Here is a 14,102-nt window from a genome sequence, read left to right on the forward strand (position 1 = left end):
TTCAAACATTTCTTCTGTTTCTTTCTCTCTTTTTTTTCCTCTAGTATTTCTATTGCACATATATTAAATGTTGTGTAGTTATTCCAAAGCCCTTAGATATTCTCTTTTTTTTCAATCTTCACTCTCTTTGCTTTACAGTTTTGAAAGTTTCTATTCTAAGCTCAGAGATTCTTTTCTGAGCCACATCATGAGTACAAATAAGGCCATTAAAGGCATTGTTTATTAATATTTCTGTTACAAAGTTTTTTATCCCTAACATTTATTTTTGGTTTTTTTTTAGGATATCCACTTTTACTGATTTTCCCTATGTAGTCTTTCATGCAGTCTACTTTACCCATTTGACCCCTAAGCATATTATTCAGAAATATTTAGAAATGTTTTCAATTCCAGGTCTGATAATTCCAGCATTCCTACCTTGTTTGGTTTTGTTGCTTGCTCTGCCTTTTAAAATTGTTCTTACCTTCTAGTAAATAGGCTTTTAATAACATGATATTAAGGTATGGGAGGGGGCAGAAAGCCTTCTGCAATCCTATGATCTTGTGATTACATCTCAGTCATTTAGTCGGCCTAAACGTCTGTACTAGAAAATTCACAAGTGTTTCTTATTTTTTCCTTTTATCCTGAGATGGGGATTCATAGCTAGAGTGGGGTAGAGTTCAGTATTTTTCTTCCTCCACAGGAAAGGCTAGAGCCAACTGGAATTGGGTATTTCCCTTCTCCCAGGTTAGTTTGGCTTTTATAATATCCCACCAGGATAGGTTCTGGTCAAATAGTCTTTCCTAAGACAGACTTTCCTAATAAGAACAGAGTGTTCTGGCGTATCTTAAAATGATTCCTTTTCTCCTCTCCTTGCCGGAAGTGTAAAGAGATACCCCCACCCCAATACATACCATGATAAGCTGGTAAAGTTCCTGGAGGTAAAACTCACAAAACTGTGGGGTCCCTTGCGGTGTATAACTCTACGGCTTGTCCTAAGTGAGCCTCCAAAAATTTGTCAATTGCAGTTTAAGTTTTCCCAGCCCAGCACTGATTTCCTCAGTGTTTTCCATTTGTTAGTCTCTGCCCCAGTAAGCCATGATTTCCTACATTTTTCTGTCTGACTCTCCAGTCTTGGTTGCAGCCATTCTTCCCATATCCGTATCTCTCTTAAAGATCCAAGAAGAGTTGTTGATACTTCAGTCTGTTCATATATTTACTTGTTTTAGTACGGATGGTGACTTGGACGCTCCTTACATGCAGAGCCAGAAACCCTAATGACTACCATTACTTTTTATAAACTTTCGCTTTTTAAAAAATTTCCTTATTAGCCTGAGCACTACAGTGTAATAAGATAAAGAAACAAGTCTAAGGATCTCTTCTTTATTTTAAAAAATATATGTATTTTTTTCATTTGTGGTCTGTTTTATTTTTGCTGGTTTTATTTTATAAAGTTTGTGAAACTTTTTATTGTCAAACTATAATAGTATCAAATTTTCTGGAAGAGCTATGTGCACTTCAGATGAAAGCATATTCTGTATTCTCAGGAAGTTAGGGTTTTGGGGCTTGAGTATCCTTTGCTTTATGTCAAGGTGGCAGTCTCCATTTTTTTATTGTTTGGACTTGTATAATAAACCTTTGTCATTTTCTATTATCATTGCTTATTTAATTTTATTTATCACTTTGCTTTATAGATTTTTCTGTCTACAGGACGTATCTCGAATTTGTATATCAGAGTTCAGTTAAGAAAGTAAAACTGCTAGGAGTGATATGAAATATTTATTATAGAAATTAGATCTTATGGATTTATGAAATCCAGTGACGATATCTATAGAAAGCTGTTTTATCTTTTTATTATGGTGAGCCTGAAGTCACTGAAGGCCAAGAGTAGCAGTAATTACAAAGAGAAACTATACAGAAAGTAAGAGAGTGTGTGAACCAATTAGACCCAACAAAGAAAACTAGAACTAATGAGGTCAGAGTAGAACTCAATTATGATTCTCATGAACTCTAATTGTAGCAACATGACCAACTTACATCACAGCCTTTTGCCCTTTGTCATGAAGTTGTACATGTAAATGGTTCAAAAATCCGAGAAGAAGAATGGAGACATCAAAAGGTATCTAGAGAAGTTCAGACTCAGCTTCTGCCTCATGCCAACAAAGTCAGTCAGATTCTGGTACTCCACGTCAATCTTCAGAGCTTAGGACTAGGGCTCAACGTCCCCTTTCAAAGATAAGGAACATTTTCTGATAGTAAATTATAATATTTGTAGCTACATGGAAATGTACTTTCAGTTTAGCTAAGTATATAAAAAGAAAAAGAAAATAATTAAATATTTATTTGACTAGATATACATACACACACATTGTGCTGCATGGCAGACATGCTGATGTATAAATTATTTTGGCCATTTTAATATATAAAAATCCAAAAATATATTAATGTTATATACATTTAAAATGAAACTGGCTGAGAATCTTAAAAGTCTAGAATCTGTTAAAACCAATTTTACATTACATTTATTAACGGAAGCATAGGGTGTAGAGAAAACAGCTATAATCAATATATAAGGCATAATTTAATATATAAATATTGTTTTTCAGAAAATTATTTACATAAATGTTGACTACAAAGTTAGCACTGATTAAAGTATGTAAATTTGAATCCGTGTGTTTTAAATTAGATAATACCTATCATACACTATATATGGGATGTGAAAAAATATACTATTTTTAATATTTCAATGATTTTGATAGGATTATCAGTATTCCTTTTTATATATTAGTATACTGAATCTCAGAGAGGTTAAGTGTCTTGACCAAGTTTACAGAATAATTGGATGTGCCATGATGCAAATTCAAGATATCTTGAATTCAAAACCATGCCCTTTCCTCTATGCTTCCATGATTAGGTATAAAATAGATGAAGAAATATAATACATAATATTTACCATTTGTTTTGGAAGCTTAACATAATAAATTTTTGGTAAGTAAATGTATCAATAAATTATAAGGAATAGATACATGAAGTAACTCAGGAAACTGAAAATTGAAAAATATTATGAATAATTGTACATAACCATAGGGTTTCTTTTTTGTTTTTTTCTTTTTGGTTTTACTTTAAGTTCTGGAATACATGTGCAGAATGTGCAGGTTTGTTACACCGATATATACATGTGCCATGGTGGTTTGCTGCAACTATCAACCCATAAGCCTCTCATGAATTAGGTATTTGTCCTAATGCTCTCTTTGCCTTTGGCCTCCACCCCCCTGACAGGCCATGTGTGTGATGTTTCCCTCCATGTGTCCATGTGTTCTCATTGTCAACTCCCACTTATTAGTGAGAAGATGTGATATTTGCTTTTCTCTTCCTGTGTCAGTTTGCTGAGAATAGTGGTTTCCAACTTCATCTATGTCCCTGCAAAGGACACAAACTCATTATTTTTTATGGCTGCATAGTATTCCATGGTGTGTATGTGCCACATTTTCTTTATCCAGTCTATCATTGATGGATGTTTGGGTTGGTTCCAAGTCTTTGCTATTGTAAATAGTGCTGCAGTAAACATATGAGTGCATATATCCTTATAGTAGAATGATTTATAAACCTTTGGGTATATATCCAGTAATAGGATTGCTGGGTCATATGGTATTTCTGGTTCTAAATCCTTGAGGAATCACTACACTGTCTTCCACAATGGTTGAACTAATTTACCTTCCCACAAACAGTGTAAAAATGTTTCTATTTCTCCACAGCTTTGCCACCATGTGTTTCCTAACTTCATAATAATCACCATTCTAACTGGCATGAGATCATGAGCTTTTTTTCATATGTTTGTTGGCCACAAAAATGTCCTCTTTTGAGAAATGTCTGTTTACATCCTTCGCCCACTTTTTGATAGGGTTGTTTTTTTCTTGTAAATTTCTTTAAGTTCCTTGTAGATTCTGGATATTGGATCTTTATCAGAGGGGTAGACTGCAAAAATTTTCTCCCATTTTGTAGGTTGCCTGTTAACTCTAATGATAGTTCTTTTTTTTTTTTTTGCTGTGAGGAAGCTCTTTAGTTTGAGGAGATTCCATTTGTCGATTTTGGCTTTTGCCGCAATAGCTTTTGGTGTTTTAGTCATGAAGTCTTTGTCCATGCCTATCTCCTGAATGGTATTGCCTAGGTTTTCTTTTAGGGTTTTTATGGTTTTGAGTTTTACATTTAAGTCTGTAATCCATCTTGAGTTAATTTCTGTATAAGGTGTAAGGAAGTGTTCCAGTTTCTGTTTTCTGCACATGGCTAACTAGTTTTCCCGGCAGCATTTATTAGATAGCAAATCCTTTCCCCATTGCTTTTTTTTGGTCAGGTTTGTCAAAGATCAGATGGTTGTAGATGTGTGGTATTATTTCTAATGTCTCTGTTCTGTTCCATTGGTCTATATATCTGTTGTGGTACCAGTACCATGCTGTTTTAGTTACCATAGCCTTGTAGTATATTTTGAAGTCAGTTAGTGTGATGCTTCCAGCTTTGTTCTTTTTGTTTAGGATTTTCTTGCCTATATGGGATATTTTTTGGCTTCATATAATTTTTTTTTTTTCTTGAGATGGAGTCTCACTCTGTCACCTGGCTGGAGTGCAGTGGTGTGATCTCGGCTCACTGCAACCTCCACCTCCCAGGTTTAAGAGATTCTCCTGCCTCAGCCTCCTGAGTAGCTAGGATTACAGGTGTGCTCCACCAGGCCTGGCTAATTTTTTTTTATTTTTATTTTTAGTAGAGATGGGGTTTCACCATGTTAGTCAGGCTGGTCTTGACCTCCTGACCTTAGGTGATCCACCTGCCTTGGCCTCCCAAAGTGCTGGGATTACAGGTGTGAGCCACTGAGCCCGGCAAAAATTTAAAGTAGTTTTTTTTTTTTTTTCTAATTCTGCAAAGAAAGTCAATGGTAGCTTGATGGGAATAGCATTGAATCTATAAGTTACTTTGGGTAGTAGGGCCATTTTCATGATATTGATTCTTTCTATCCATGAGCATGGAATTTTTGTTTCCATTTATTTGTGTCCTTATTTCCTTGAGCAGTGCTTTGTAGTTCTCCTTGAAGAGGTCCTTCACATCCCTTGTTAGCTGTATTCCTAGGTATTTTATTATCTTTGTAGCAATTGCAAATGAAAGTTCACTCATGATTTGGCTCTCTGCTTGTCTTTTGCTGGCGTATAGGAATGCTTGTGATTTTTGCACATTGATTTTGTATCCTGATACTTTGCTGAAGTTGCTTATCAGCCTATGGAGTTTTGGGCTGAGACCATGGGATTTCCTGAATATACAATCATGTCATCTGCAAACACAGACAATTTGACATCCTCTCTTCCTATGTGAATACCCTTTATTTCTTTCTTTTGCCTGATTGCCCTGGCCAGAATTTCCAATACTATGTTGAATAAGAGTGGTGAGAGAGGGCATCCTTGTCTTGTGCCAGTTTTCAAAGGGAATACTTCCAGCTTTTGCCCATTCCATATGATATTGGTTATGAGTTTGACATAAATAGCTCTTATTATTTTGAGATATGTTCCATCAATACCTAATTTATTGAGAGTTTTTAACGTGAAGGGATGTGGAATTTTATCAAAGGCCTTTTCTGCATCTATTGAGATAATCATGTGGTTTTTGTCATTTGTTCTGTTTATGTGATGGATCATGTTTATTGATTTGTGTATATTGAACCAGCCTTGCATCCCAGGGATGAAGTTGACTTGATCATGGTGGATAAGCTTTTTGATGTGCTGCTGTATTCAATTTGCCAATATTTTATTGAGGATGTTTACATGGATGTTCAACAGGGATATTGGCCTGAAGTTATCTTTTTTTGTTGTGTCTCTGCCAGGTTTTGGAATCAGGATGATGCTGACCCCAAAAAAAGAGTTTGGGAGGAGTCCCTCTTTTTTTATTGTTTGACATAGTTTCAGAAGGAATGGTACCAGCTCCTCTTTGTACCTCTGGTAGAATTCAGCTATGAATCTATCTGATCCTGCACTTCTTTTTGTTGGTGGGCTATTACTGCCTCAATTTCAGAACTTCTTATTGGTCTATTCAGGAATTCAACTACTTCATGGTTTAGTCTTGCCAAGGTGTCTGTGTCCAGGAATTTTTCCTATCTTCTAGATTTTCTAGTTTATTTGTGTAGCGGTGTTTATAGTATTCTCTAATGGTAGTTTGTATTTCTGTGGTAACAGTGGTGATATTCTCTTTATCATTTTTTGTTGTGTCTATTTGATTCTTCTCTCTTTTCTTCTTTATTAGTCTAGCTAGCAATATATCTATTTTGTTAATTTTTTCAAAAAAACAGCTCTTGGATTCATTGCTTTTTTGAAGGGTTTTTCATGTGTCTATCTCCCTCAGTTCTTCTCTGATCTTAGTTATTTCTTGTCTTCTGCTAGCTTTTGAATTTGTTTGCTCTTGCTTCTCTAGTTCTTTTAATTGTGATTTTAGGGTGTCAATTTCAGATCTTTCCCACTTTCTGATGTGGGCATTTAGTGCTATAAATTTCCCTCTTACACTAGTTAAGCTGTGTCCCAGAGATTCTGGTACATTGTCTCTTTGTTCTCATTGGTTTCAAAGAACTTCGTTATTTCTGCCTTAACTTTTGTTATTTACCCAGTAGTCTTTCAGGAGCAGGTTGTTCAATTTCCATGTGTTTGTGCAGTTTTGAGTGAATTTCTTAATCCTGCATTCTAATGTGATTGCACGGTGGTCAGAGAGACTGTTTGTTATGATTTCCATTTTATTTTTATTTTTTGCATTTGCTGAGGAGTGTTTTATTTCCAATTATGTAGTTGATTTTAGAATAAGTGCCATGTGGCACTGAGAAGACTTAATTTGGGATGTAGAGTTCTGCAGATGTCTGTTAGGTCCACTTGATCCAGAGGTGAGTTCAAGTCCTGAATATCCTTGTTAATTTTCTGTCTCGTTGACTTGTTTAATACTGACAGGGGTATTAAAGTCTCCCACTATTATTTTATGGGAGTCTATGTCTCTTTGTAGGTCTCTGAGAACTTGTTTTATGAATCTGGGTTCTGCCTCAGCCTCCTGAGTAGCTGGGATTACAGGTGTGTGCCACTATGCCTTCCTTGTCTGTTTTGATCTACGTTGGTTTAAAGCCTGTTTTATCAGAGACTAGGATTGCAACCCCTGCTTTTATTTTCTTTCCATTTTCTTGGTAAATATTCCCCCATTCCTTTATTTTGAGCCTATGTGTGTCCTTGCAAGTGAGATGGGCCTCTTCAGTACAGCACACCGTTTGTTCTTGACTCTTTATCCAGTTACCAGTCTGTGTCTTTTAATTGGGGTATTTAGCCCATTTACATTGATTATTGTTATGTGTGAATTTGATTCTGTCATCATGATGCTAGCTGGTTGTTTTGCACATTAGTTGATGAAGTTTCTTCATAGAGTCATTGATCTTTATATTGTGGTGTGTTTTTGCAGTTGCTGGTACCAGTTTTTCCTTTCCATAATTAGTGCCTCTTTCAGGAGCTCTTGTAAGGCTGCCCTGATGGTGACAAGATCCCTCAGCAGTTGCTTGTCTGTAAAAAATTTTATTTCTCCTTTGCTTATGAAGTTTAGTTTGGCTGCACATGAAATCCTGGTTTAAAAATTATTTTATTTAAGAATGCTGAATATTGGCCCCACTCTCTTCCAGTTTGTAGGTTTTCCACAGAGAGATCCACTGTTAGTCTGATGGGCTTCCCTTTTAGGTGACCTGACCTTTCTCTCTGGCTGCCTTTAACATTTTTTCCTTCATTTCAACCTTAGATAATCTGATGATTATGTGTCTTGGGGTTGATCTTCTCGAGGAGCATCTTTTTGGTATTCTCTGTATTTCCTGAATTGAATGTTGGCCTGTCTTGCTAGGTTAGGGAAGTTCTCCTGATAATATCCTGAAGTGTGTTTTCCAACTTGGTTCCATTCTCCCTGTCACTTTCAGGTATACCAATCAATTGTAGATATGGTCTTTTCACATAGTCCCATACTTCTTGGAGGCTTTGTTCAATCCTTTTCATTCTTTTATCTCTAATCTTGTCTCACACCTTGTTTAAGCAAGTATGATCTTCAAACTCTGATATCCTTTCTTCCATTTGCTTGATTTGGCTTCTGATACTTGTGTATGCTTCACGATGTTATCATGCTGTGTTTTTCAGCTCCGTCAGGTCATATATGTTCCTCTCTAAACTGGTTATTATAGTTAGCAATTTCTGTAACATTTTATCAAGGTTCTTAGCTCCCTTGCATTGGGTTAAAACATGCTCCTTTAGCTCAGAGGAGTTTGTCATTACCCACTTTCTGAAGCCTACTTCTGTCAATTCATCAATCTCATTGTCCATTCAGTTTTGTGCCCTTGCTGGAGAGGAGTTGAAATGATTTGGAGGAGAAGAGGCATTCTGGTTTTTGGAATTTTCAGCATTTTTGCACTGTTTTTTTTGTTGTTGTTGTTCGTTTTTTTTTGTTTTGTTTTGTTTTTATCTTTGTGGATTTATCTACCTTTGATTTTTGAGGCTGATGACCTTTGGATGGGGTTTTTGTGTGGGGTCTTTTTTGTTGATGTTGTTGTTGTTGATTTCTGTTTGTTATTTTTTCTTCTAAAAGTCAAGCCCCTCTTCTGCAGGTCTGCTGCAAGTTGCTGGAGGTCCACTCCAGACCCTGTTTTCCTGGATATCACCAGCGGAGGCTGCAGAACTGCAAAGATTACTGCCTGTTCCTTCCTCTGGAAGCTTCATCCCAGGGGGGCACTGGACTGATGCCAGCCAGAGCTCTCCTGTTTGAGGTGTCTGTTCACCCCTGTTGGGAAATCTCTTTCAGTCAGGAGACACGGGGGTCAGGGAGGCACCTGAGGAGGCTGTCTGTCCCTTAGCAGAGCTGGTGTGCTGTACTGGGAGAATCCCTCTTGTCAGGATCAGCTGCCCTCTTCAGAGCTGACATTCAGGAAAAATTAAGTCCGCTGAAGCTTGGCCCACAGCTGCCCCTTCCCTGAAGTGCTCTGTCCCAGGAAGATGAGGGTTTTATCTGTAAGCCCCTGACTGGGGCTGCTGCATTTCCTTCGGAGATGCCATGCCCAGTGAGGAGGAATTTAGAGAAGCAGTCTGGCCACAGGTGCTTTGCTCTGCTGTGGTGAATTCTGCCCAGTCCAAATCTCTCAGTCTCCTTAGCACTGTCAGGGGAAAACTGCTTACTACAACCTCAGTAATGCTGGAGGCTCCTCCCCCACAGAGCCCTATCATCCCAGTCTGGAGACTGCTGTGCTGGCAGTGAGAATTTCAAGCCAGTGGTTTTCAGCTTGTTGGGCTCCATGGGAGTGAAACCCACTAAGTTAGACCACTGGATTCCCTGGTTTCCGCCCCCTTTCCAGGGGAGTGAATGGTTCTGTCTTACTGGGGTTTCAGACACCACTGGGGTATGAAAAAAACTCCTTCAGTTAGCTCGGTGCCTGCCTAAACAGCTGCCCACTTTTGTGCTTGAAATCCAGGACCTTGGTGGTGTAGGTTTACAAGGGAATCTCCTGATCTGTGGATTGCAAAAGCCATGGGAAAAGTATAGTACCCTGGCTTGGTAGCACAGTATCTTATGGCTTCCCTTGGGTGGAGGAAGGAGGTCCCCTGGCTTCTTGCACTTCCTGGGTGTAGCAACACCCCACCCTGCTTCTGCTCACTCTCCTTGGGTTGCACCCACTGACTAACCAGTCCCAGTGAGATGAAATGGGAATCTCAATTGGAAATGCAGAAATCACCCATCTTCTGCATTGGGAGCTGCAGACTGGAGCTGTTTCTATTTGACCATCTTGGCCCCTCCCTCCCATAGGTATTCTTATTTCAGGCACTGAGGATCATATATTTATATTGATGAAGTAATGTTGTTTTGTCTAAGGTAATGATATTTGATTTATAAAAATCCAGAAAACTCAACAGCCACCAAATAACAGGGATTCGTTATGATATATGGAACATTTTATCACAACTTTTAGAAAGAGAGAAAACATAAGGAAAATTGAAGAATAATACTGCATTAAAGAGAGATACAGTAAATTTAAAATTTTAAGAAAGGTAATAGTTAAAATCTTTTTTCAATCAAACTTTGCTTAGCATAGTTTGAAGTCGGGTAATGTGATCCCTCCTGTTTTGTTCTTTTTGCTTAGTCTTAGCTATTTGGGCTCTCTTTTGGTTTTATATGAATTTCAGAATAGTGCTTCTAATTCTGTGAGGAATGACGTTAGTAGTTTGATAGAAATAGCATTGAATCTGTAAATTGCGTTGAGCACTATGGCCATTTTTATATTGATTCTTCCAATCCATGAGCATAAAATATTTTTCCATTTATTTGTGTCATCTTTGATTTCCTTCAGCAGTGTTTTGCAGTTCTCCTTGTAGAGACTGTTCACCTCCTTCTTTAGCTGTATTCATAGATATTTGATTTTCTTTGTGGCTATTGTAAGTGGAATGTGTTCTTGATTTTACTCTCAGCCTGGATCTTGTTGAGTGTATAAAATGCTGCTGATTTTTGTACATTGATTTTGTATCCTAAAATTTTACTAAACTCGTTTATCAGTTTCAGGAGCCTTTTGAAAGATTAAGATATTCTAGGTATAGGGTCTTACTGTCAGTGAACAGAGATAGTTTGACTTATTTTCTTATTTGGATACCTTTTATTTATTTCTTTTGCCTGATTGTTTTTGCTAGGTCTTCTAGTGCTATGTTGAATAAGAGTGGTAAGAGTGAGCATCCTTGTCTCTTCCCAGTTCTTAAGGGAAATGGTTTCTAGCTTTTGCCCATTCAGTATGATATTGGCTGTGGGTTTGACATAGATGGCTTTATTATTTGAGGTATGTTTTTTGATGCCTAATCTGGTGAGAGGTTTTTATGAAGATGTTGGATTTTACTGAAAGCTTTTACATCATCTATTGAGATGATCATATGGCTTTCACTTTTGATTCTGTTTATGTGGTGAATTACATTTATTGCTTCAGATCCCAGGAATAAAGCCACAGTAAGCAAAACACCTTGGGTCTGGTTCCAAAACAGACACATAGACAAATAGAGCAAAATGGAGAACCCAGAAACAAAGCTGAACATCTACAGCTATCTGATCTTTGACAAGGCTGATAAAAACAAGAAACGGGGAATGGATTCTCTATTTGATACATTGTGCTGGGATAATTGGTTAACCATATGCAGAAGATTGAAGTTGGACACCTGATTTTTGCCATGTACAAAAATTAACTCAAAATGGATCAAAGATTTAAATATGTCATCAGACTATAAAAATCCTAGAACACAATCCAAGAAATATTCTTCTCAACATCAGTCATGGCAAATAATTTTTGGCTAAGTCTCCAAAAGCAGTTTCAATAAAAATAAAAATAGACAAATAGGACCTAATTAAACTACAGAGCTTCTGCTCAGGGAAAAGGAAAACAAAAAACAACAAAAACCAAAAAAACTATCAACAGAGCAACAGATGACCTACAGAATGGAAGAAGATATTCACAAAGTATGCATCTGACAAAGGCAACAAATTAAGCAAAAAACAAATAACCCTATTAAAAATAGGCAAAGGATATGAATAGACACGTCTCAAAAGAAGACATACAAGTGACCAACAAACATGAAAAAATTCTCAGTGTCACTAATCATCAGAGAAATGCAAATTAAAACTACAATAAGATATCATGTCACACGTCAGAATGGCTATTATAAAAAAGTCAAAAAATGTCAGTTGCTGGCAAGGCTGCAGAGAAAAAGTAATGCTGATACGCTGTTAGTGGGAATGTAAATTAGTCTAGCGACTGTGGAAAGCAGTCTGGAGATTTCTCAAAGAACTTAAAACACAGCTACCATTCTACTCAACAGATCTCTTATTGGGTAAATACTCCCTTCAAAAAAGAAAATTATTCTATCAAAAAGACATATGCACTTGTGTGTTAATTGTGCCATTTGCAATAACAGAGACATGGAATCAACCCAGGTGATCATCAGTGGCAGACTGGATGAAGAAAATGTGGCATACATACATCATGGAGTACTACACAGCCATAAAACAAATGAAATCATGTCCTTTGCAGCAACGTGGATGGAGCTGGAGGCCATAATCTTAAACAAATTAATGCAGAACCAGAAATTTAAAGGCCACATGTCCTTATTTAGAAGTGGCAGCTAAACATTGATCACACATGGACATAAATGTGGGAACAACAGACACTTGGAATAATAAAGAGTGGAGGGTGAATGGGTTAAAAAACTACCTATTGGGTACTATGATTACTACCTGGATCATGGGATTCTGTGGACTCCAAACCTCAGCATAATGCTATATTCCAATGTAACAAATCTTCACATGTCCCCCCATACGTGAACTAAGCAGTGAAATCATAAAAAGAAAGAAAGATCTGTGCACAGACAGGTCACTTTCTAAGCTAACAGATACAAATAATAAAAATTAATAACAACATACAAAAGGCAATAAATATTTTTGCTGAGATTGTATATTTTATAATTTCTACTGTGAAAGGCCTCACCTTACAAACAAAAACTATTTTAATTGTTCTTTAATCTCTCACTTTTACTGAGGTTCATAACTTGCTGAGGATATTGTATTAACGCATAAATGAGTTTTATGGACAAAGTCACTGTATCTTGAATGTTTATGAATTAAATTGCTAGTATGTTATGGTTGCAGAAGCTGAAAAGTAATTTATTAGAAACTGTGTTAAATGTATTCATCCTGGGATTATTTTTATGTACAGACATGCCAAATCCTCTTTCAAATACAAAATATATTGGAGAATGATGCCAAGAAATACAAAGCCAGCATATTCCTTTCTATTCCTTCCTGGAAATAAGTGATGTGTAGGGATTTAGAACCAGATACAGTGTTTTCAAGTGGTAGTTTGACCCTTCACAGTTAGTGAAATAATTATACCAAACTTCTCTGTCTTTCTCTGTGGATAGGGATGTTAATAACTATATCATGATAATTATTTCGGTCTAACTTAGTAGTATTTAATAGTAAATAATACATTCCTAGAACCTTATTTTTCCTGAGTTATAATTAAAGAAATGCTCATATTACTGATTGAAACAAATTATGGGGAAAGGTTTTACTTAAACTGAAGTTGGGTTTTGTTTTTCTTTAATTTGCATAATTGTATTCACAGCCCTGACAAGTGTCCTTATTAGGAAGATAAGTTCCAAAATCTGCTTTTGAAACTGCCAAATACTGGTTTTCCCTAAGAGTATTTTTCTCTGGAGACTTACATATGGCTACAACTCATCACTGAAATAGCAGATTTAATGCGATCTCTAAGAGGTGGTAGACAAAACTAGTTGTCCCTGGAGTTCTGTTTCATTTTTCCTTTGGGTAGTTAATCAGAACTCATCAGTTGGATGGAGTCAGCTGTTGGTGGTAAAAGGCCTTTGCACGAGGTCAGCATTCTTGCTATACAACATGTTCCCAGGATTCTCGGAGTGTAGTTAGTTCTTAGCCCTTGGTATGCATGCTCCGTATTGTTTTCTCTGGGTCTGTATATATGTCTGTCCTAGGGAAGCTAGGTAATCCTTAAACCCTATTATGATAACCTGTAAATATTTATTGCCGTGTGGCAGTAGAGTGCATTCTTTCGTATGAGGCATCCTCTTCCCTTTGTCTAGCCTGCTATTTTAGGAAAAGCCATTTCTACTGGAAATGTGCCCAAGATGCATATCTATGAATATTTATGGCATAATGACCCATCAGTTAACTGCATACATTCTGCTATCTCTCTTCCTGTTAATTTTCCCCTAACTATCCTGTGTCATATCTGAACAATGTGAAAATAATTTTGTGTTTCTGTGTTCGGCTTGAATCAGGAGGCTTTACCTGAATATCTTAGCTGAAGTGACCCCAGACACTCTCATATGTTTATTTTTATCGATATAAATAGCTACAACTGAAAATATCTTATGTAGCAGTTTTTATGTTTATAGTGACACAATTATTGTCTCTTTTGCTTACTTCTATATCTGGACGACCTTGAGCTGTTCCCAGAACACACTAAACCTTGAGCAAAGATCATCCAGATTTTGTATTAACAAAAGAATACATGAAATAAACATAGAAAAGTG

At 36.8% G+C, this 14,102-nt stretch overlaps 1 long non-coding RNA gene across 3 annotated transcripts in view; it reads left to right on the top strand.

Annotated features, from left to right (window-relative positions):
* Positions 1-1,991: 1,991 nt before the first annotated feature.
* The window catches only part of LOC129492323 (uncharacterized), a 126,241-nt gene continuing 114,130 nt past the window's right edge, over positions 1,992-14,102 (top strand). For all 3 annotated transcript variants that reach the window (XR_008660789.1, XR_008660788.1, XR_008660790.2), the window contains exon 1: positions 1,992-2,140. This is a non-coding gene — a long non-coding RNA (uncharacterized lncRNA). The remainder of the gene's footprint in view (positions 2,141-14,102) is intronic.

This window comes from Symphalangus syndactylus, chromosome 10 (genome assembly GCF_028878055.3).
Source record: "Symphalangus syndactylus isolate Jambi chromosome 10, NHGRI_mSymSyn1-v2.1_pri, whole genome shotgun sequence".
Lineage (NCBI taxonomy): Eukaryota > Metazoa > Chordata > Mammalia > Primates > Hylobatidae > Symphalangus > Symphalangus syndactylus.